Here is a 24,447-nt window from a genome sequence, read left to right on the forward strand (position 1 = left end):
GTGCCTCCCTGCCAGGCCTGGGTTGGTTTCAGGGAGGGCGGGATGAGGGCGGTCCTTCCGTTTTAAGTCGCTGGTGGTTGCTAGGGGCGCTCGGAGCCGAAGGCGCGTGGTGGGAGTTCTTCTTTTAGCGGAGCCATGAACCGCCCGAAGATTGGCAATCGGGAGACCTTGTACGGAGATTTGGGCTGTGTAAACTCTGGTTTGGTAGGCTCCTTGCCGGCTCCAGTAATCCGCGCCAGAGTACGTTCGTTCCATTTTTCTCCGCCAGCTTTTCGCGGGATTCCGGGTTTTTCCGGCTCTGGCGCGGTCTTCAAAAGGCGCTGCGTGGAGGGCTCCAGGCTAGCCGTGGGCGGTGATGGGGTGCGCTGCCGCGGGTGCGAGCGGGCGCTGTGGGCGAGTCCATTTGCTTCTGCCCGCCGTACCGCGTGGTTCGTTTGAGAAAAGTCGGTAGTTTTTAATCAGCGGGAAAAAGTCTCCCAAGTTGCCGCCTGGTCAGGGTAATTTTACCAGCATTTCCTTCCGCTCCTTGCCCTCCCCTCCGCCCCGCCCTTCCCAGTACAGGTTTTAGATCTGTGAACGCAGAGCCTTGGATCCGGTATTCGTACGGCTCACTGCTTTTTCTGTTATTGATGAAGAGTTTAGCTGACGGTGCCGCCTTTTTGTGCTTGGTGCTCCCTGCTTCCCTTCCCTAAAGGTAGGAGAGCAACTTCACAGCTTCATAGAAAGGCTGTAAATGAATTATTTGCTCAAGAAAGATAGCCATGCTTTAAGAAGCCATTTGATGTGCAGTGTATGACTGAAAGGGAAATGCAAGGATTCCATTCCAGTCGATATGATACCACTGGTCAAGTCTTAACTTCTCCAGGCTCCGTATCTCTCATGAAAAGTTCATATTTGGTCCTAGATTAGGTTTGTAAATGTGGTACCAAGGCATTTCAGTCGTTGGGGGGAATGTAGAAATATGCCTTTTGGGTATTGAGATCTGTTTTTCCCATTATTTATTTCCTACCTTCATAAATTCAGCAGGAATATCGTTTTGTGGTCCCTAGCCAATCAGATGTTTGGCACTAATAAAACCTAGGAGAAGTTCCAAGTAGCAGTCCTCAGCAATCTGTTACATTTCTGAGAAAAGAACAGTATCCTTTAGGTTTGCGGTCGACTAATGTGGCCTTTTGAAAAAATGCCAGTTAAATTCACTGTGCCTGTTCTTTTAAAGTTATTTCGAAATTAATGTATCGTAACTATATGCCTACGTAGGCATTACATATAAGCCTACGTATATAGGTACTTGAGCATGATAATAGTACACTCAGGAATGCAAGGTGCTCTGCAGCCCCTACTAATACCAGGTAAGGCAGTGAATGTCTCACAAAATCACTTGAATGTGGAATCTCCTCTGGGTAAGTGTGTTTGTGCCCCATATATCATAAATGAAGGGGAGCCAGTAGCTTATAGTGGTTAATAAGGGAAATCTTATTTTCTCTCAAGAAAATGAATCATGATGGCATTAAAAATCCAGCACCTAGTATATAGTTTCTTGCCCATGATCAATTCAATAAATGTTTCATTAAAAAGTTGAAACCAAGTGCCCCTCTGAGAAAAATGGTAAAGGAGCCACAGAAGACAAAGAAATGAATGTAATAAAACATGAGAGAATGAGCTACATTTAGAAACCAAGAAAAGCATCTAAAACATATTGGGGAGCTAGGCACATTGGTCCTGGAGTAAAATGAACTGTGGCAGAATAGTCCCGGGTGGACTGGAGATACTACCCGAATGAAGAAACCAGTAAAAACTGATCCCCAAACAATTCTTTACATACCTGAAATTGCCTAGTTTGTAAATGTTTCTGACTATACATAAACTGGAAAATTTTATTACTTTAAAAAAAAGACAGCCTGAAAGTGTGTGTAACTGTCCTGATGACTTATAAAGAGAAATACAGAAGGGTCAGGAATTGTTTCGAAAACCAAAACTGTAAGAGAGCACCTTGTATTTTGAGTGGTGGCAGCAAACACAGGGAACTGGCATCTGGGGAGCTAGTGGGAGGCTACAGACACTGGCTTAAAAAAGTAATTTTGAAAGCCTCATGGTATCTCTTTGAAAGAAATAAAATGAGAGATTAGCTCCTTTAAAGTAATTGAGAAAAAAACAAAATGTACTATATACATACAACAGAATATTATTTTAGCCTTAAAGAGGAATGAAATTCTGACACATGCTACAACTAGGATGGAGATTGAAGACATTATGCTGAGTGAAATAAGTCAGGCATGAAAGGACAAATGTTACTGTTTAATAGGTAGAGAATTTCAGTGCGGGATGATGAAAAAGTTCTGGGGATGGGTTGTGGTGATGGTTGCACAACAGTGTGGATGTGCTTGATGCCCCTGAACTGTACACTTAAAAATGGCAAAAATGGTAAATTTTTTGTGTATTTTACCACAATAAAAATAAGTACGTTTTTTTAAAAGGAAAGTAATTGAAATGTGAGTTCTTTGAGGACCAGTACTGTGTCTTACTCAGCCTAGCAGCCTCGCATATAGTAGATGGTCTAGAATGTTTGTTGAGTAAATAGTCATTCATTGATTGCTATAAACATACTAGTTGTATAGAGGTTAAGGTTAAGGAGAATTAGAATATGTAGAAAATTTAGTATTTCAAATTGCCACTCTTAAAATTTAATTTAACACTAATATTTCTTTTATCTTTTATTTACTTTGTGGAGTTTGGTTGGTTGGTTGGTTGGTTTGGGTTTTGTTTTGTTTTGTTTAAAGATTTTATTTATTTATTTGACAGAGATAGAGACAGCCAGCGAGAGAGGGAACACAAGCAGGGGGAGTGGGAGAGGAAGAAGCAGGCTCATAGCCGAGGAGCCTGATGTGGGGCTCGATCCTATAACGCCCGGGATCACGCCCTGAGCTGAAGGCAGACGCTTAACCCCTGTACCACCCAGGCGCCCCAGGGTTTGTTTTTTTTTTTAACTTGACAAAAGTTTGTTGGTCACAACTTTTTTAGGTGACATACTGAGATGAGAAGGACTGTTTCTTCCCGGAGAAATACAGATCACTTGGACATTAATGAAAGTTCTGCATTCACCCAGAGAATGAGAGCTCTCAGGTATTTTGATACTTTTTTGCACATTTTTTCAAAGAAAGAAAAATGACCCCCTAATTGAAAGCTGCTGTAATCATTTTAAGAGATGAAACACAGAGGTCTTAACTATATTACAATTAAGTATCTATAGATTAGAAGCCTTTTCATTTCATTGCAAGTAAATGAAATAGTTTGGTAAAGTTAGTAGCCCAACAAATATTGAAAATACTCAGATTTGTTAGTAAATGTTCTGTGTTATTACTTCGTGTCAGACATTCCTGGGTGAGTGGCAGAAAATATACCTATGTGGAAAATTTTGTAAGTGATTTCAGATCCATCTATAATCTGGGTCCCTTTGCTCTTCCTAGATATCATGTTCCCCAAATCCATCTATCTTCTTTTATCTCTAGGAGCTACAATTTGTTAGTTACCTAAAGGGACATTTTATTTTATTTTTTTTTTAAAGATTTTATTTATTTATTTGACAGAGAGAGACAGCGAGAGAGGGAACACTAGCAGGGGGAGTGGGAGAGGAAGAAGCAGGCTCATAGCAGAGGAGCCTGATGTGGGGCTCGATCCCACAACGCCGGGATCACGCCCTGAGCCGAAGGCAGACGCTTAATCGCTGTGCCACCCAGGCGCCCCATAAAGAGACATTTTAGATTTGGCTGCTTCACTTCATGATTTTTTTTTCTTTTTTTTTTACTTCAGTCATTTTGTAAGAATATTTAAAAATAAGCAAAGATTTTTCGCCAAGGACTTTGAGAGATTTAACTAGCTTTGATTCTTGCAGACCCCTTAAGAAATAATAATTGGCCAGCCCTGGCCAGCGACTGAGCATGGCAGGAGTACTAATGCAACTTCATTGTTGGCATATTTGGGACTCCTCTAATGGGCAGCTTTGGCTTGCGGCCCACCCATCATCCGAGCTGAAGCTCTTAGAACTGTGCTGCAGTCTGAGACACTGCCTGCTCGGTCCTTTCTTTTCCCTCTCCTTCAGAGGTGTCAGAACTGTATCACAGTTTACACTTTCCTACCTTCTCCTGCTCCCTCCCTTTTATCTTTCATAGACATTTCCCTTAAGAAATCTTCTGCATGTTGTTATGGGCGGAATTATGTTCTCCCCAAAATTCATATGTTGAAGCCCTAAACACCCAATATCTGTGACTGTATTTGGACATAGGTCCTTTAAAGAGGCATTTAAGTTAAAATGAAGCTCTTAGGGTGAACCCTAGTCCAATCTGACTGGCGTCCCTGTAGGAAGAGGGAATTGGACTCACAGAGAGACACTGGGGGTGCGGTGCAGAGGAAGGGCCATGTGAGGACACAGCAAGAAGGTGGCCGTCTGCAAGCCAAGGGAGAGGCCTCAGAAGAAACCAAACCTGTTCACCTCTGATCTTGGATTTCTAGGCTCCAGAACTATAAGAAATTTCTGTTGTTTAAGCTACTCAGTCCGTGATACTTTGTTATGGCAGCCCTAACTAATACACATGCCAGATCCCACCTTGTCAACTGCTCAGAGGATCCAAACTAACACAAGTGGTACCAGGAGAGGTCCCAAAAAACCCACCCAAAACAGAAACAAAACCTAGGTAATAAAATGAGGTTTCTGGACCAACTCAGTCTCTACCTGGTGGGCAAAGACAATATTATCCTGAGTAGTATAGGGGCATGGGTAGTCCCAACACACGGTAGTGACCCAGCTGCTAAAGAGTCCATCAGCGGTGACCTGGGAAAACATCCCAATGGAGGAGAAAGAGAAGAATACAATTTCAGGTGTTTAAAATATATGGGGGTGGGGGGGAGCAATGCCTACAAGGACAATGGAGTTGGTTGGTTACTGGTAAGTTGTATTGACACTCAGGAGGAATAAGGAAAAGGCAAAGGTTCCCCTTGGTTAATGGCCAAGTATGAGAGAGGACCTCTTCAGTAACTTGCAAAAAGGCTTTTATCTCCTGCAGTGGAAGAGCTGAAACAGCTATGCCACAGACTCAGGACAGGATAGTTAGAGGCACAGAGCCCCAGAGACATTAAAATGTATGGCCAAAGCAGGTTAGGGCCCTGGCTGAGAAAACCTGTAACCCTGAAACAAGGGATGGGATATCTGGATGCACAACTGTAAGGATGTTGGCTCTTCAGACCTCATGAACTTTCAAAGCTTGCAGAGATGGTCTACCTCTTCATAGTAAGAACCAGTGCTTCTCCCGTGCTGAAAGACACGCAGAGCCATTCCTTCTCCCCTGGGTGCCGTGCAAATAACTAGAGTCAAATCCTAGCGTAACCCAGCTGGAAACATGCCTGACCTGATAAAGGAGGAAAGAGATCATATACAAAGGAGCTGTAAGAATTAGCTAGCATACACAAAGAAGTCAGGGGAGTACCTGCAATTGAGTTTTGAGGTTGCTTGATCATGGGGGCTGGAATATTAGACTAGATAATCAAGAATTTATTGACTTAGGAACACTTTCTTGAGTCAGGATTTAACACCCTGGCAGCAACTCTTGGGGATAAAACAACTCACTGTTGGGGGGCGCCTGGGTGGCACAGTGGTTAAGCGTCTGCCTTCGGCTCAGGGTGTGATCCCGGCATTGTGGGATCGAGCCCCACATCAGGCTCCTCTGCTATGAGCCTGCTTCTTCCTCTCCCACTCCCCCTGCTAGTGTTCCCTCTCTCGCTGGCTGTCTCTATCTCTGTCTCTATTTTAAAATCTTTAAAAAAAAAAAAAACAAAACTCACTTTTGGGGGGCTCTTAGAAACCTAGAGAAAGTAATGGCCAATGCTGAGCAAAGTAGAAATGCTAGGGTTGCTCAGGCATATATGGTAGAAGAATGAATTAAAAGACTGTTGGAAATGGGCATGCTGGAATGGATATATGTGAGGCCAGAAGACCCGTCAGAGGATTACGTTTCATAGCAGAGCCCAAAAGATAGGCCAGAGGCCATCAGAAATCCTCTGGTAAGGGGCAGCAACACCAAGAACTCTACAGTCCTGAGCTAATAATAGCAGTCACAGAGTGAGGGCTCAGTAATAACTATGGGAATAAAATTCCCCTTCCCCAGCTAGTAGAGCCAGATGGTGGCACTTGGTCACTAGAAGCTAGGAGGCCACAATTATAAATACCAACAACATCTGATGAGTGGCAGCCACAGGGAGTTGTGGAGATGGATGTAGAGCTTGCCATCTGAAGGGGTGAAATAGATGGGAAGCCTGTTAACATCTATAACCCAATAAAAGGCCAAAATGGAGGAGCAGGATACGGAGGGTGATTTCACCCAAAAAGTCATCCCCTGTCCTGATCTGCCACTTTTTGGATCTGAAACTCATTGACTAAGAGGTGGCGGATCCTGCTTCAGTGGAGCAAGTGTAAATGTGATGATTCCCTGGTCCTTTCCCAAAGATACCTATGGCCATTTACTTCAGTGGTTACACAGTGGGGAGGAGGAGTAACCAGAAAATTTGAGAACTACTGGACTCAGGTCCGAGTTGACATCGATATCCTGAGACCCAAAGCATTGTCATGGCCTCTTGTTAGAATGGAGGCAAATGGGGACCAGGTAATAAATGGAATTCTGATGAAAGTCTAGCTTACAGGAGGTCCATTGTGTATGTGGAACCACCCAGTGGTCATTTCTCCAGTTCCCGAGTAGGTCATTGGAATTGATACGCTTAGCAGCTGCAGTAATACCAATGTTAAATCCTTGACCTGGTGGGGAAAGCCAAGTGGAAACATCTGTAAATGACCTTCCACCCTGGCCAACCTAGTAAATTAAAAAACAAACAGAAATATCACATACTGGGCGGGCCTGGTGGAAATTAGTGTTACCGTTAAAGACCTAAAGAATGTGGGGGAATGAAGGATGGTCCCTATCATATGTCCTTTTAATTAGCCTGTCCGCCCCCTGCAGAAACTAGGTGGATTCCAGAGAATGACTGTAGACTACCATAGGTTTCAGCAAGTAACAGCCCCAGCTGCACATGCTATGCTTGATACGGTCTTACTGCTGGAGCAGATTAGTAAGGCATCAGGACATGATGTGTGGCCAGTGATTTGTTCAATGAATTACTTTCCATTCCTATTACGAGAGAGTATCAGAAATGATTCACATACGTGTGGGACAGATAACTATTCATTTACAGTTTTGCCTCAAGGCTTGGTTAGTTCTGCCTTCTGTCATAAGAAAGCCCAAAGAAAAATGAACCTCCTGGACATCTCAGAATATCCCTTTGGCCCACTGCCTCGATGATAGTATGCTGCTCAGATGGCACAAGCAAGGGGTGGCGAGTATGGTGGGGGCATTGGTAAGACCCATGCTCCAGAGAAGAGAAGAAAAATGCTATCAAGATTCAAGGACTTGCCACTTTAGTGAAGTTTTTAAGGGTCAGCTGGTCAGAAGCGTATCAGTATAGCCTTCCAAAGTCAAACAGATTGTTACATTTTGCGTCCCCTACCACAAAGAAGAACGCACAGGGCTTGGTATGTCTATGTTCTGGAGCAACACATACCACACTTAGGAATACAGCTCCAGCCCATTTGCCAGGTGACATTGAAGATTTCCAGCTTTGGGACCCAGTCCAGGTAACGTCCAGACTACAGTACAAGCATCTCTGCCCCTTTGGCCCTATATTTCAGTAAAATCTTGGAGGTGGTAGTGTAAGAAAAGAAGCGGTTTGGAGCTTGTGGTGGTTAATTTTATGTGAACTTTATGGGGCCATGGGGTACCCAGGTATTTGGTCAAACATTATACAGGGTATGTTTTTGGGTGTGTTTCTGGATCAGATAAACATTGGATTAATAGAAAGAGTAAAGCAGATTGCCATCCCTAATGTAAGTGGGCCTCGTATAATCAATTTGAAGATGTGAATAGGACAAAAAGACTGAGTGAAAGGGAACTCCTGCTCGATGGCATAACTAGGATGTTGGTCTTTTCCAGCCTTCAGGCTTGGACTGAAACATCAGCTGTTCTTGGATCTTGAACCTGCCAACTTTCAGACTGGAACTTACATTATTGGCCCTCCTGGTTCTCAGGCCTTTGGATTCCAACCTGAACTACGCATCAGCTCTCCTGGGTCTCCAGCTTGATTACTGCAGATCTCGGGACCTCTCGGCCTCCATAATCCTGAGTCAATTCTTTATAATAAATCAATAGCCATAGCTACATAATCTATGTCTGTACTTACACCTACATCTCTATAACTATAATGGTTCCGTTTCTCTGGAGATCCCTGGCTAATACAGATCTTGACACCAGCCATGGAATGCAGCTGAAACAATTAACTAAAAATGTGGCAGCAGCTTTGGAACTGGATAATGGGCGGAGTTGGAAGAGTTTTAAAGGACATGCTAAAAATATGGACATTAGGGGCAGTTCTGGTGAAAATGTCAGATAGAAATAAGGACCATGTTCCTGGAAACTGGAGGAAAGGTGAAACTTGTTATAAAGTGACAAAGAGCTTTGCTGAACTATGTTCTAGTGCTTTGTGGAAGGTAGAATTTGTGAGCGATGAAATTGAATATTTAGCTGAGGAGATTTCTAAGTGAAGTATTGAAGGAGGGGCTTGGTTCCTCCTGATTGCTTATAGCAAAATGCAAAAGGAGAGAGATGAATTGAAGAAGGAATTGTTAAGCAAAAAGGAACCAGAACTTGAGGATTTAGAAAATTCTCAGCCTATCCATATTGCAAAAAATGAGAAAGCATGTTCTAAAGAGAACGCCAGGGGCGCCTGGGTGGCACAGCGGTTAAGCATCTGCCTTCGGCTCAGGGCGTGATCCCGGTGTTATGGGATCGAGCCCCACATCAGGCTCCTCTGCTATGAGCCTGCTTCTTCCTCTCCCACTCCCCCTGCTTGTGTTCCCTCTCTCTCTGGCTGTCTCTATCTCTGTCAAATAAATAAATAAAATCTTTTAAAAAAATAAATAAATAAAAAAATAAAGAGAACACCAATGGCACAACTAGATTATTTCTTGATAGAGTTTATGGGATTGTATGAGCAGAAACACAGCCAATTTGAACTGAAGGGGATGAGATGGGGCCAAATGAAGGAAGGCTGTTGGACTTACTGAATTTGACAGGACAGAATGATAGAGCTGTTCGGCTGTGAACATGCACTATTCTGCAGGAAGAGGGGAAAATGACCTTGAAAGTGGTTGAGAGATCATCAGGGCCACTGCCGCAGTTTCAGCAGCCTTGGGAGTGGGACAACCCAGCAGAACCTTGGGGGTGATGCTGCCACCTACTGTACCTGGAGGGCAGAGCATTGAACCAGGGAGGAGGATTATTTTCAAGCCTTCAAATCTAATGGAATTTTTGTCTTGCTAATTTTTGAATTTGCTTGGGGCCATCACCCCTTCCTTCTTCTCCCTTTTGGAATGAAAATGTCTGTCCTGTGCCTGTCCCACTATTGTATTTTGAAAGCACATAACTTGTCTGATTTCACAGATTCATAGCTGCCTCAGGATGAATCATACCTCCAGTCTCACGATATCTGATTTAGATGATACTCAGGTGAGACTTGAGTTGATGCTGGAATGAATTAAGAGCTTTGGGTCTTTGGGGATGGAATGAATGTATTTTGCATGCAATAATGACATGAATTTTAGGGGGCCATGGGTGGGCTATTATGGACTGAATGTCCCCCCCCCCCAGGTCATATGTTGAAGCCCTAACCCCTAATGTGATGATAAAGAGGCAACAGAGCGCTCTCTCTGTCTGCCCTGTAAGGACACAGTGAGAAGGTATATCTGTCTGCAAATCAGGGAAAGAGCTTTCACCAGATCCTGGTCATGCTGGCACCCTGCTCTCAGACCTCTGGCCTCCAGAACTGTGAGAAAATAAATTTGTGTTGTTTGAGCCACCCAGTCTATGGTATTTTGTTATGGCAGCCCAAGCTGACTAAGACAGAGCTTAAGGTAAGCCCTAGTGGAAAAATCACAATGCACTCGCTAGGACTCTAGCAAGGCCATGCCATCTGCAACACAGAATTATACACATTTTAAGAACCAGCTGCTAGTGAGAACCAGATACTGAGCCTCAGTGGAGACAGAACACTTTAGCACAGTATACAACCATGTGTCCAGAATCACTTGTTATGGACTGGGTTCTGTTGATTCAGATGGACCCAGCACCATCTGCTGTAAGATGGAAATGGTACATATGGGATGGAGATCAAGCACAATTGGGGCACTTGTAAGCTGCATGATCAGGTAGCCCAAATCCCCATGTAACCCACCACAGCTGCACCAATACCATGACCAGCTGACGGAAGAAGGATAAAGCCTAAGTTTGGTTTATGGATGACTCAGCTTTGTAGGTGGGTGCAAACCAAAATTAGATAGTGCCTGCATTATAGTCACATTCTTGAGAGTCTTTGAAAAACAGCAAAGAGGGAAAATCTTCCCGGTTGGTAGAGTTACAAGTATCATCCCTGATCATCTGCTTTGTGTATAAGGAGAAGCAGACTGAAGTAAGAATATATATAGATTCTTGGGCAGCTGTCAGTGGCCTGGTAGGGAGCCTAGTAGAGGACCTGGAGGGACCTAGTTGAAAAGATCAAAGAAAGGAGATCTGGGATAGAGTCATGTGGATGAATACACAGGAGTGAGCATGAAGTGTTAAGATTTTTGTATCACATCTTGCATCCATCAGAGAAGAGGCAATAAGCAATCAAATAGACAAACTGACTTATCCAGTTGTCATTACCAGCCTTAATCATTGGCCACCTTGGAACCAGCATGATTGAGTTATAGGCACTGTTATGGGGATGCCCTCTCAAATTCTCATGTTGAAGTTCTAACCCCTAATACCTTAAAATGTGACTTTATTTGGAAATAGGGTTGTTGCAGATGTAATTAGTAAAGATGACATCATACTGGAGTAGGGTGGTCCCCTAATTCAAGTGTGTTCTCATAAACAGACAGCCATGTGAATACAGAGATAACGTAGAATGCCATTTGAAGATAAAAATAGAGATCAGAGTGATGTAGCAGAAGCCAAAGAATGCCAGAGATTGCCAGCAAACCACCAGAAGCGAGGGGAGAGCATGGGACAGGTTTTCTTTCACAGCCCCCAGAAGGAACCAAGCCTGTTGACACCTTCAGCTCAGACTTCTAGCTTCCAGAACTGTAAGTAAGTATCTGTTGTTTAAATCACCAAACGTGTGGTACTTGGTTAAGGCAGCCCTAAGAAACTAATATAGGCACATAGTGGCAGGGACGGAGACTATGTACAGGTCCCAAAAGCATGGACTCCAAATTTCCAAGGCTGATACAGCTATTGATAACTTAATATCTAACCTGTCAGCAACAGAGACCAATACTGGACCCCTAATATGGCATCATTACTCAAGGAGACCAACTGGCTAGTTGGTGACAGGTTGACTAGATTGGGTCCCTTCCATCTTGGGGGAGCCACTGGTTCATTCTTACAGAGATAGAAAGCTATTCTGGGCATGGGTTTTCCTCTCCACCCACAGATGCTCAGCCAACATTACTGTATTGGGGCTTATGGAATGCCTAATCTACAGACATAGAATCCTATGTAACATAGCATCCAACCAGGGCCCCTGCTTCATGGTAAAAGAGGAGTGGAAGGGGACCCATGTCCATGGGATCCACTGGTCCTACCATACCATCCAGAAAAAGCTGACCTCATAGAGTGCTAGAATGACTTTCTAAAGGCACAGGTGAAGTGCCACTCAAGGGAAATACTCTGGAAAAAACTGGGTGCTATTATTCAGAATGTGTCATACACATTAAATCAAAAGTCTTTATGACCCCAGTGGGAAAAATACATGGGCCCACTAGCCAAAAAATGGATGCAGGAATAGCCCCATTTACTTCACTACCAATGACCCACTAGAGGATTTTGTGCTTCCCAACCCACAAATCTGGGATCTATAGGGCTGGAGGTACTGGTCCTCGAAGAGATTGCACTTCTGTTAAGGGACACAACAAGGGTCTCTTTGAACTACAAGCTATGACTGCTGCACTTTGAACTCATTATTCCTGAGACCTATATGCAAAGAGAGGAGTCAACAATCATAACAAGAATAATTGACCCTGATCAGTAAGAAAAGATAGCACTGCTTTTTACAGAATTCATATGGTCTTTTTGGACATCTGGTATTCCCTTACCCCACTGTAACTCTGAACATATGCAGCATCCCTGACCTCAGACGGGAATGGTTACCAAAATCTCAGACCAGGAATAAAGCTTTGGATTATGCCACCACAAAAGCCACCAAGACCTGCTAAGATGATAACTGAGAGTGAGAGAATTTAGAGTGTATAGTGGAAAAGGGAGAGGATAATTATCAGTTATGGCCTCTAGATCAATTGCTGTAGTCCATCCCACTAACCTTCCTTTTCTATGTTTCCCTTCAGGAAGAGAGGCAACGTGGGAACCATGGAAGAGCTTCTCCCCAAACCCGAATGAAGAAATAATGATTTTTTTAAAAAAAGATTTTATTTATCCATTTGACAGAGAGAGAGCACAAGCAGGGGGAGCAGCAGGCAGAGGGAGAGGGAGAAGCAGGCTCCCCGCTGAGCAGAGAGCCTGACGTGGGGCTCGATCCCAGGACCTGGTATCATGACCTGAGCCAAAGGCAGATACTTAACCAACTGAGCCACCCAGGCGCCCCAAGAAATGATTTTTAAGAAATATTTATTTATTTGAGAGAGAGAGTGCAAGGGAGGGGCAGAGGGAGGGAGAGGGGTTGAGAAATCCTCAAGCAGACTCCCCGTTAAATGCGGAGCATGGAGGCCCACATAGGGCTCTATCCTAGGACCCTGAGATCATGACCTGAGCTGAAATCAAAAGTCAGCCACTTAACAGACTGAGCCACCAAGGTGCCCCCTGAATGAAGAAATAGATCTGTAGAGCAAAGGAGTTAAATTGTGGTAGTTCTGAAAATGGGCTACTGGATTCCCTTCTGTGCAGGATATAGTTTATAAACACTACTGACCTGAATCCACCAATATATGCACAACTGACGCTATTCTCACAACCCATTCTTAGCTAATGACTGAGCATCATGGGTTAATAAATCAGGCTCATTCCTTTGAGACTTGGGATTCCACTAATACGCTACTTTGGCTAAAGAACTACCCCTAGGATTTAGAGCTCACAGGGAAATGTAGAGAAAGAAACCACAAACTAATGCAAAGAAAGTTTCAAAAGGAAATAAAGATAAAATCAGAAATCAATGAAATAGAAAGCCGATATATAGAAGCCAACGCTCATTATCAACAAAGAGTCAACAAAGCCAAAACTTGCTGATCTTCAAAAGGAAAAAAAGATAACTCTTAGCAAGACCAATCAAGGAAGAGTGCAAGAAAACACATTACCGATATCAGCAATAAAAAGGGGGACATTAGTACAGGTCCTATAGACATTAAAAATACGAAGATATTATAAGCAACTTTTTACCAATAAATTTGACAATCTAGATGAAATGGAAAATTTTATTGAGAAACAAAACTTACTAAAACAATAATAAATAGAAAATTCTGTATTTTATATTTTAAAGAAATTGAATTCACAATTTAAATCTTTCTACAAAGAAAACTCCAGATGGCTTCCCTGGTGAATTCTTTCCAACATGTATATATTTTTTAGAAAGTTCATAAAATGCATATTGAGACTTTCTAATGCTTATAAATTACACATTCTATTTGTGGATTAACTTCCCCCTGCTCCATGCATCATTTATTTAGCACCTACTATGCATTATGCTAAGAGTTGCAGATAAAAAGATGAATAAAGTTTTTGGCAGAGGCAACCTTTAGGCTGATGGAAGAAAACTACATATAATGTAAATGCAGTGAAATAAGTGCTAATAAAGATTTGCATAAAGTACTATGAGAGATGGGTATGAATCCAAGGAAAGGAAGACTTTCCAGGCATGAGAGATGAAACAATGTGCCATGTGCTCTGGGCATAAAAATAGCTGGCAAATAGAGGATATTCCTTCTCAGTATTCCTTATTGGATCTTCTCCCCTTGTTCCCTTAAATTTTTTTTATACCTCAGGGTTCTGTCTTTGGCTTCTGTTTTTCACTCTCCCCAAACAACTTACTCACTCCCACATTTGTCCCTTTCATATATGTTAATCATTTCAAAATCTGTATCTCCAGTCTCCACCTCTTTCTTGAGCTCTAGGCCTAAATATTCAAGTGTCTAGAGAACTCACCTACTCAAGGACTTTGCCTCCACACTTATTTTCCCCTCTCTCCTGCATCACCAATCTTCCCTCCCTTCTTAAACAACAACAACAACAACAAAAAACCTCTCCCTTGACAGCATGTCTACCCAGCTACTGCACTACTTCTCTGTTCCCTTTATATGGTGGTACTTTTCTCTTTCTACTGTATCTTAAGCTTTATGATATATAAAAACTTTTATGAGTCTTTTATCCCCATTAATCTTCTGAGACTTCTCTTACCAAGATCACCAATAACCTTCATATTGCCAAATCCGATTCTCCACTTACTTGATCCAACAGCAGCTTGGCCGGTTGATCATTTCCTTCTTTCTTGAAAAACTGTCTTTACCTGGCTTCCAGCCTCTACAGATTTTCTTCTCATCTCACTAGCTACTCCTTAGTTTCTTTGTTGGATTGGCTTTCTCTTCTCAGCCTTTAAGTATTGGAGTATTCTAGTTCCATCTTTGGACTTCTCAGTTTTTGCTTACATTTGTCTTAGAAAATCTTAACCAATTCTATCATCTTAAATGTCATCTATATGCTAATGATTCCAAAAATTATATCTACAGGCTCAACCTCTCCCCTCAATTCCAAGCTCCTGTGTCTACTAGTTACTCTACTTGAACATCTAACAATATTCCAAACTAAACATATCTAAAACAATTCTCGCATTTATCAAACCTAATTCCTTTCAATCTTCTCCATCTCAGTAAATGGCTCTATGATTCAGCCTGTTGCTCAAGCCAGAAATGTTGAAATCATTGTTGACTCCTCTCTACCCTCATTCAACCCATCAACACATTACATCAGCTCTACCTTCAAAACATATCCTAATTCTGACCAGTTCTCACCACCTTGATCACTTCTACTCTAGCCCAAACCACCATCATCTTTCACCTAGATCCCTTCCTCCTAACTGGCTACCCAGCTACCACACTCCCCTCACTATAGTGTATTGGTAGTAATCCTTTTACAGCGTAAGTTGGGGAGTCTGCTTCTTCCTCTGTTCCCCCACCCACTTGTGCTTACTCTGTCATAAATAAGTAAATAAATAAATCTTTAAAAATCCAAAGTTCTCTCTTATCTATGAAGCACTCATCATCTGACCTCTTGCTATATTCTGACTTTATCTCCTTCCACTCTCCCCTTCCTTTTTTCTATGCTTTATCCATACTAGTCTTTTTTTTTTAAGATTTTATTTATTTATTTGACAGAGAGAGACAGCCATCGAGAGAGGGAACACAAGCAGGGGGAGTGGGAGAGGAAGAAGCAGGCTCCCAGCGGAGGAGCCTGATGTGGGGCTCGATCCCATAACGCCGGGATCACGCCCTGAGCCGAAGGCAGACGCTTAACTGCTGTGCCACCCAGGTGCCCCTATCCATACTAGTCTTATTGTTGTTCTTCAAACATATGACAAACATATCCCATCTCTGGCCATTTGCACCTGTAGTTCTTTCTACTTGAAATAGTCTTTTTTCAAATATTCACATGGCTCATTTCTGTTCAAATGTCACCTCCTCATAGGGACTGCTCTATCTGTAACTCCTTCATTTGCTGTGATTTTACTCTGCTCTATTTTCTTTCATGGCCTGTAATACTACAAGGGATTATATCATGTATGCATCTGTTTATTGGACGTATTCTCTGCCTCCCATTCTAGAATGCAAGCTCCATAAGGACAAGGAAATTACCTGTCTTGCTCAGTCAGCAAGTCCTATCAATTCTACCTCTTAAATACATCTTCAACCTTCCTTCTCTCTATTCCCACTACCTTTGCATTTATTCAGCTGCTGGGACTTAATACTATCCTCCTGCTTGACATTTTGCCTTCACCTTCTTTTATCCAGGTCTTTTTCTCAAACTACCAATTTGATAGCACTATTCATGCCTCTCCACAAACTCTTTCTAAGGGACATCCTCTTTGCATTTTGGATAAACATCAGGCCCCTTAATACAACACCCAAGGTGCCTCCTGCCACCTTCTTGCCATAACTCTCCAATAGTACCAAACTTCTTGCATCTCCTCATGTCCTTGCCTCTGTCTTTAAGACATGTTGGTTCTTCTATTTGAGTGCCCTCTCCTAACTCTCAGAGATAGAGAAATATTTCTTCCTGTGGCCATACTTCTATTGTGTTTATTATAAAGTGGTGAATTTTTTTGCATATATGCATATCTCTTATTAAACTGAACTTCTTAAGGGAAGAGAGGTGTTCCCTTATTCAGGGCATAGCTCCTGCCACACAGTAAGAGGTATATGGAGGTAGGATTAGGGCACGGAGAATGTTCAAAGTAGAAGGAATTATGTGTACGAATACTCTGAGACAAAAGGGAGCTTGGCATCTTCGAAGAAGAGAGAAGGTCAGTATAACTGGCCCAGTGAATGAGGGGCTGTGACAGAAGAACAAGCTAGAACGATTGTGGAAACCACATCATGCAAGGCCCTGTTGAACATGCTAAAGGTCTTGAACATTATCCGAAGAGAAATAGGAAGCTTCTAAAAGGTTTCAAGCAGGAGAAGGACAAGATAAAATTTGTATTCAAAAGAGTCATGATTCAGGGTGCCTGGGTGGTGCAGTCAGCTAAGCGGCTGACTCTTGGTTTCGGCACAGGTCGTTATCTCAGAGTCCTGAGATTGAGCCCACATCTGGCTCTGCGCTGAGCGCAGAATCTGCTCAAGACTCTCTCTCCCTCTGCCCCTCCCCCCCAAATAAATAAATCTTTAAACAAAAAAAAACAGTCATGATGCTTGCTATGTAAAGAATGGATTGAAAGGATGCAAGAATTAATGATGGCCATAATCACGGTAGTCCAGACAAAAGTGATGATGGGTTGGGCTGGTCGATAATGGGGATGGTGAGAAATAAATAAGTTCAAGATAGAGGTAAAATGGGACTTAGTGATAGAGTAAATGAGGGGATGGGGAAGGTAGATTGCGCAATCAAATGGCTAGTGGGATCATTTGGTGAAATGCAGCAGGTTTGCCAGAGGAGAGTCGAAGGAGCAATGGTAAGTTTTGAGAGGGTCAGTGTGAGATGCCTGAATGATATGTAAAGGGATATGCCAAAAAGGCAGTTGAAAAGAATTAGAGGTATGGATTTCAGAAGAGAGGTCTGAGCTAGAAAAATAACAGAGTCATGAACACACAGATTGTGCATAAAGCTGTAAGAATTGATAAGAGAGCCTAGGGAGCAATTGTAACATGAAGAGAGAAGAGGATTATGGAAGATGTGGAGTTGAGAAGAAATTCATTCGATTGGAGATTATGAGAATGTGAAACTGAAAAGCCATATGGACCTTAGAATTGCCCAGGAGAATGGCAGTTGAGGTGGGGAGAAAGGCTGTGAGCCAGGTGCTTGTTAAAAAATGAGGAAAATGGCCAAGAGTTTGGAAGATGATAGCACTGGGAGGGGAGAAAAGATGAGTGGATGAATGATATGAACCTCAAAAAGAGATTTTACGGGGCACCTGGGTGGCACAGCGGTTAAGCGTCTGCCTTCGGCTCAGGGCGTGATCCCGGCGTTATGGGATCTAGCCCCACATCAGGCTCCCGCTGTGAGCCTGCTTCTTCCTCTCCCACTCCCCCTGCTTGTGTTCCCTCTCTCGCTGGCTGTCTCTATCTCTGTGAAATAAATAAATAAAATCTAAAAAAAAAAAAAGAGAGAGATTTTACAAGGAGTAATGAGAAAAAACCTAAATATCTCCTTAACTATCTACTGTTTCAGATAATGAGGATCTTCAAGAACGTCTTTAGAGTTTGCAGGTTAAATAGGCTCAAAGAAATTCTATCCCTGCTGTTCCAGAATAAGCCAGTCCCCTGGGGCTTAATCAAAGCAGGGAGGCAGATAGAGTGAGGCCTGAGCTGTGGGAATGTAGCATGGACTGAGAGCGGGAACTAAGTGGGTGATAAGACAATGAACTAACACAAAGGCAGAGACAACGAAAAGGAGGAAGAGCTTGAGGAAACATCTCTAACATAGCGGGAGACTGAGCTAAGCCAACTATCCAAACAATCATCCCTAGGTAATGAAATCCCAGTAAAATCTCTGGGCACTGCGGCTCAGAGAAGTTCTGGTTAGTGAGCATAGGTGTGCTAGGAAGATCCAGCAACTCAATGTGACCAGCACAACTCAGATCCAGCAACTCAAACAATGTGACCAGGTTTTTCTCTTTTAGTTTTTCTTCAGACTGGCTTCATTCTCAGGCAAACTCTCCCTTCCTGATGCGGAATGGCTGCCAATAGTTCCTGAGGTTATGTGCTTGTGAATTTCTGTCTGAATAAAGGGGGAGTGGAGAGAAAGAGAAATTCTTATGCATTCAAATAGTTGTCCAAGAATTGAGATAATTAGCTTGAATTGGCCATTTCCATCCTTGATTGAATTATCATGACCAGGAGCATTGCCATAAGTCAATTAGACCCTACCTCAAAAGCCAGAGGTGGAATTTATCATATCCAAACCATTTGGCTATGAATGGCTTGCCTTAAGCAAAATGTGGGTACTATCATTTGGAAAAATGGGGATATGAATACTGTGGAAGGAATCAGTAATGAAAGTGTTCCGTTGATATTTATTGAATTGACTCTTCCTTTTGAAAATTAGCTGCATTCTGGAAAGCAATCCCAGATTCCTTTAGTTCTTAAATTCCACACTTAGGAATTGTTCTATCTGTACTCCAGGTGGCTTAAGTATCCTGCAAGGTTCTCTTGGAAACCTAATGATTTGCTGGTGCAATTCTGAAAGAGAGAAATACAGCTTGTCAGATTATGGTACAACTCATCTTCTCCAGAGATCGTTTATGTGACAACTTAATTATTCAGAGAATAAAACCCTAAAAAATGCTTGCACTTAAAGAGCTGACAGAGGAAGATGATTCTGCAAAGTATGTCTCTATGCCCTCAGCTCTGCAAAACCACTTGGAACTACCAAAATATACGTCACAAAGTTTATACATCAGAGTTGATGGACTTTATTTTTGGGAAACGTTCCTAGATCCTCACTTAGAGCAAATTTGCCATGCTTCTACATGCAGTTCTAAAGGCTTTGTTATCTGATGTAGTGAATGTCTATTGTTTTTGCTTGTTCACTGTCTATTCTTTCTTTAGGCAAATACACCTCTGATTTGCTTTGGGGGAAAGTTAGTTCTCTCTAACTTTCAGTTCTGTGGTTTTGGTAGGACTGATATTATCCACGAGGTCCAAGAATGGGCATGTGGCCAAGATCTGGCCAGTCCTTGGACACAGTGACTGATTCCGAAATGGGAATGTGGCCCAAATTGGGCCATTGAGAGCCCTACCCAGAACTTTGGCCTCCTCCTATGCTTCCTACCCAGCACCACAGGCACAGCAGGAGTAAAAGTTGTTTCTGGGCCTTTCTTTAGGATTAAGTCCCAGAATTGGTGTTGCTAAGCTCAGAAATGTGTATATTCTAAAGACTTTGGGTGCATACTGCCAAGTTGTCCTTGGTATGGACACACATTTGCCTTCCCAGCTCTTCTGCCTTTGGAGAATCCTTTCCCATTCTATAGTCATCCTACCCCAAACGTGGTTCAGATGCAGCCGATCCAGCTCCGAGGCTCCAGAGCTGACGTGGTGACCTGGCCTGGCCAGCAGGAGAACTCTATCCCCTTGACCCAGGCAGTAAGCAGTAAGGACAATGTGAACTTGGGTCTGCAGCAGCTATCTCTTCACCACGTAGAGAGAGCCTGCCTGAGAATACAGCCGCACAGAGGCAAGCAGTGAAAGGGACAGAGGCAGAGGTAGAGACAGAACGAATCATTTGAACTACGGGATCCAGCTTTGCATAAAACCACTTCCATTCCTTGAACTTCTCAATGCTTAAGCCAAAAAAATTCCCTTTTTTTTTTTGCTTAAACTAGTTTAAGCTTAGTTTCTATTACAACCAACAAAATCCTGTTACTGGTTTCCTGAAAGGTTGTCTAAATGTGTTCCTCACCAGCTGTGAATGAGTGCCCAGACCCCCCAAACTCCTTTCACATTGAGAATTATCTTTAGTAATAGCTTTGTTCATACATAGGCCAAAAACAAAAAACAAAACAAAACAAAAAAAGACCAAAAAAACAAATTTTAGATTTCTATCAAGGTTGAACATTAGTAAACCCTTATCTTTTACTTCATTAAATTGTCTATTTTTACATGAACTATATCCTATAAGATAATGTTACTAAAAAAAGATGGAAGATCAGACTGATGTAGGATATCATGGGGAGAATCCAGCTGGAAAATGAAACCAACATAAAGGAAATCAGAGCAAGGAGATGGAGAGACACAGACAGGAATAACCCAGCTCTGATGTATTATAACACATCAAATATAAATTAAATTAATAATATAAATTATTATAATTATATATATATAATTATATATAATTATTATTATATAAATTATATTAGGCCCCTGGGACCAGTCATGACTAAAACTCAGACTTTTCAGTTACAGGAGGCAATAAATCACTTTTTCCTTAAGCCTGGTTGAGTTGGGTGCCTGCACTGAAAGAGTCTTAACTAATTCATCTGGTTTTCTGGTCAAGCAAATTAGAAGCAACAATAGAAGAGGGTTTTTGTTTGGAGGCATGAGTTAGCAGCTTCTCCAATTTTTTTGTGCATTATGAATTCTGAACACTTAATTAAATAAAGTCCAGTCTTTGGTGCTTGGTGCTAATATCGATGGAAGGCAAAGGAAAACTAGAGTCTCCCTCCCTCTCTCTCACTAACTAAAAAAGAAAGAGAGAAAGAAAGATGAAAGAAAGGAAGAAAGAAAGAACAAAAGAAAGGAAGAAAGGAAAGGAAGGAAGGAGGGAAGGGAGGGAGGAAGAGAAGGAAGGAAACAATTTGGGACCCTAGTTATGATATCATATCTTATAGTACAATACCTTACAGTACAGGACAATGTTTGATAGTCCTGACAGCATTCCTTATTTTTATAACTGTCCTTAGTGGTCTCTCACACTTCTTTGATTCCACCATCAGTGAGTAGTTATGACACTAGGGCAAAATTGTATTATTAATGTTTGTGTTTTCATTTCCTGCAAACCCAAAATACTGTATTTTACTTTTTACATGTTCAGACGTCACAAAGTTTTTAAAAAACTAATGAAACCAACTATTACTTCACACATTTTAAAACAAAAATTGTAAACACATTACGAAATGTCCTTCTGGTCACTCCCAGCAATGTGGCTTTCTGCAACTTCTCTGCTGCCCTACTCCCTGCCACATCCATCCATCATCTCTGATGTAGCTGGTCTGGAAGAGTCTCAGGACTTTCCCGCCCAGTTTAGCTCCTCATGGAGTTTTCAGGACTACTGTCTCTGATTGAAAATGATTCCCCCCCCCCCGTTAGCCCAAGAAAGATGACCCTAACTGGGTCTGCCGCTTCCCCATCCCCTGTGGGGAGATTTCCTACTTCACAGCCTCCTCCTCCCTAGTCCTTGCTCAGCATTTTTGCTGTGAGAGGGTGGTGGAGGATGGGGGAGTTTGGAAGAGCTGGGGAATTGCTGGAACTGGGTGGTAAAGAGGGGATGGGGGGCTTGTGGTGACCGTGATGAGGAGGGGGTGGGGCAGGAGAAGGAAGGAGGGTTTGAAGAGAGCTGAGAAGGGTAACTGAAGCTGCTGCCCAGTGTCCAAAATAATGGTATTGCACCAACAAGGGCACCTCCATTTTGGTGCTTAAAAATAGTACAGGACGGCGGAACATGAAATGTAGAAAACTGATGCAATCATGACTCCTTCCAGAGAGTCTAACTCTTGTTAATTCGACTTTGGAAGCATGGAATTCCACCTCGAGATTCTAAAATATTCTTGGCACAGACCTGGGGAGACCCTGGTTCTGTTTTGAAAAGGAAAGCCATATGCTTACACCATTTATGCACACAGCTGCCAGATTAATATTCCTGCAGCACGGTTCTAACCAGGTAGTCACTAATATTTACTGAATAGTTGCTATGTGCCAGGACCCAGGCTCATCATACATCATTTTATTTAATCTTCACAATAACCCTTCGTCGTAGGTCCTATCATTAACCCTGTTCTGTAGATAAGAAAACAAAAGCTTAAAGAAACTAAATCTCTTGAAACTGAATCTCTTGAAAAAGCATAGCTACTAAACGGCTGATCGAGGTGGGGAACTTGGCGCTTAACCACTTCTATGTTACCTCCTCTACTCAAAAGCTGAGCGTTAGGGGCGCCTGGGTGGCACAGCGGTTAAGCGCCTGCCTTCGGCTCAGGGCGTGATCCTGGCGTTATGGGATCGAGCCCCACATCAGGCTCTTCCGCTATGAGCCTGCTTCTTCCTCTCCCACTCCCCCTGCTTGTGTTCCCTCTCTCTCTGGCTGTCTCTACCTTTGTCGAATAAATAAATAAAATCTTTAAAAAAAAAAAAAAAAACCTGAGCGTTAAGTGGTCAGTGACATCTAAGGGTTTATCATGCAAGGCCCTTATCTCCAACTGTCTTTACAAATTTATTTTCTACTACTCTCCTTCATACGTCCCATTTTCAGGGCAAGGAAATGTTGGCCTGATACCTTGCTTACTGAGTTCCCAGCAGCCTCACCAGGTGAGTAAAGAATGTCACTTCTTGGCAGGTGCAGGAACCTCAGTATATACTGGGGACCTCGTGGAGAGGAATCCGCCCGAACGTACAGTTATTGCAGGCACGTCTGATGGCAAGAACTGGCTTGGCTTCTGGCCTGGAGAGGCTACCAAAAGCTCAACCTAGAGATTCCTTGTGAAGTTCCAGCAAAGCAGATTCTAAAAGATCTGTGCGATCAGTCATTCGTGCTGAGCTTATGTAAATAATTACGCCGTTTGTTAAAACTGGACTTGTTTTTCAAATTAGTCTTATTTGGCTATCTCTGGAAGTGAGGGTTATTATAGAGAGAGAAAAATTATGTTTCAATAACACGTTTGTGGATGCTAAATTTTTGTTACGATTGTCTTTGAATGTTGTTTCCCTAAGCTACACAGCTTGAGGTAAACTTCAGAGAAATTGCCACCATAGCTCGTGTATAGACAATCTCCTTGTTTGTCATTCTGTGAGGATAACAGGACCCCATGGGCATACGGTTACTTGAATAACTGGGAAATCGGATAGATTCCCCAACAACCGTATAACTCAGCTGTCACCTTGACCAATTCTATGTGTCTGGGATGACAAAATCACTCTTTAAGAGCCAGAGCGTACCCCATGGAGATAATGGATGACCCCACTTTCTTTATGATTAGATTGGATGATGCACTTGGGGATGCCCTTATTTCCTGAGACAAGTTTCTCCCATTTGCCAGTGATTTCTTGTAATTAAGACAATGTTAAGGCTGGACCTCAAACGAAAAGGGCTTTTTTTTTTTTTTTAAAGATAGTAAGTTGTGGTCTATTCTGTCTTTTATTCTTTTTATTTTTTTTTAAGATTTTATTTATTTATTTGACAGAGAGAGAGACAGCCAGCGAGAGAAGCAACACAGGCAAGGAGAGTGGGAGAGGAAGAAGCAAGCTCCCAGTGGAGGAGCCTGGTATGGGGTTCGATGCCAGGATTCCAGGATCATGCCCTGAGCCAAAGCCAGATGCTTAAGGACTGAGCCACCCAGGCGCCCCGAAAAGGGCTTCTTGATGGTTTCATCCCTCATAGTCATTTATCCTAGAAGCCACCTTCACTGACATACAATTGCAAACAAAGGCTTTAACCAAGCATACAATAGCCCTCCTGGTAAAAAGAGCATCAGAGCTCATTATGGGACTTCCAGGAGGTACGTTAGGACTGCAATATAAAATAAGCAAAACTCAGGGCGTCTGGGTGGCGCAGTCATTGGGCGTCTGCCTTCAGCTCAGGGCGTGATCCCGGCGTTCCGGGATCGAGCTCCACGTCTGGCTCCTCCTCTGGAAGCCTGCTTCTTCCTCTCCCACTCCCCCTGCTTGTGTTCCTTCTCACTGGCTGTCTGTCTCTGTCAAATAAATAAAAATAAAATCTTTAAAATAAGCAAAACAGTATGCTTGCTCAGCAGGACTCTAAAATGATACTTCCCAGGCACTGGATGCACTCAGCCAAGAATTAAATGAAGTCAGAGAAGGACTTCTTGAGAACCACGCCACTATTGAAGTCTACTATTGCAACACCATTTGGGATGTGAAAAATTTCCTCCACA

At 42.6% G+C, this 24,447-nt stretch overlaps 2 long non-coding RNA genes across 3 annotated transcripts; both read left to right on the forward strand.

Moving 5' to 3' along the window:
- The first annotated feature begins 65 nt into the window (after window positions 1-65).
- On the forward strand, window positions 66-8,257 carry LOC105237621. Of its 2 annotated transcripts, none has more exons than XR_002142668.2 (4): window positions 66-240; window positions 557-694; window positions 3,019-3,120; window positions 8,028-8,257. It is a non-coding gene; the product is annotated as an uncharacterized LOC105237621 (long non-coding RNA). The 2 variants fall into 2 exon arrangements; XR_002142667.2 differs by having other exon boundaries at window positions 562-694.
- Window positions 8,258-8,949: 692 nt separating this feature from the next.
- Window positions 8,950-12,633, forward strand: LOC117796348. Its single transcript, XR_004620764.1, has 3 exons — window positions 8,950-9,599; window positions 11,008-11,219; window positions 12,476-12,633. It is a non-coding gene; the product is annotated as an uncharacterized LOC117796348 (long non-coding RNA).
- Window positions 12,634-24,447: the final 11,814 nt, after the last annotated feature.

Source organism: Ailuropoda melanoleuca, chromosome 2, assembly GCF_002007445.2.
Source record: "Ailuropoda melanoleuca isolate Jingjing chromosome 2, ASM200744v2, whole genome shotgun sequence".
In the NCBI taxonomy this organism is placed as follows: Eukaryota; Metazoa; Chordata; class Mammalia; order Carnivora; family Ursidae; genus Ailuropoda; species Ailuropoda melanoleuca.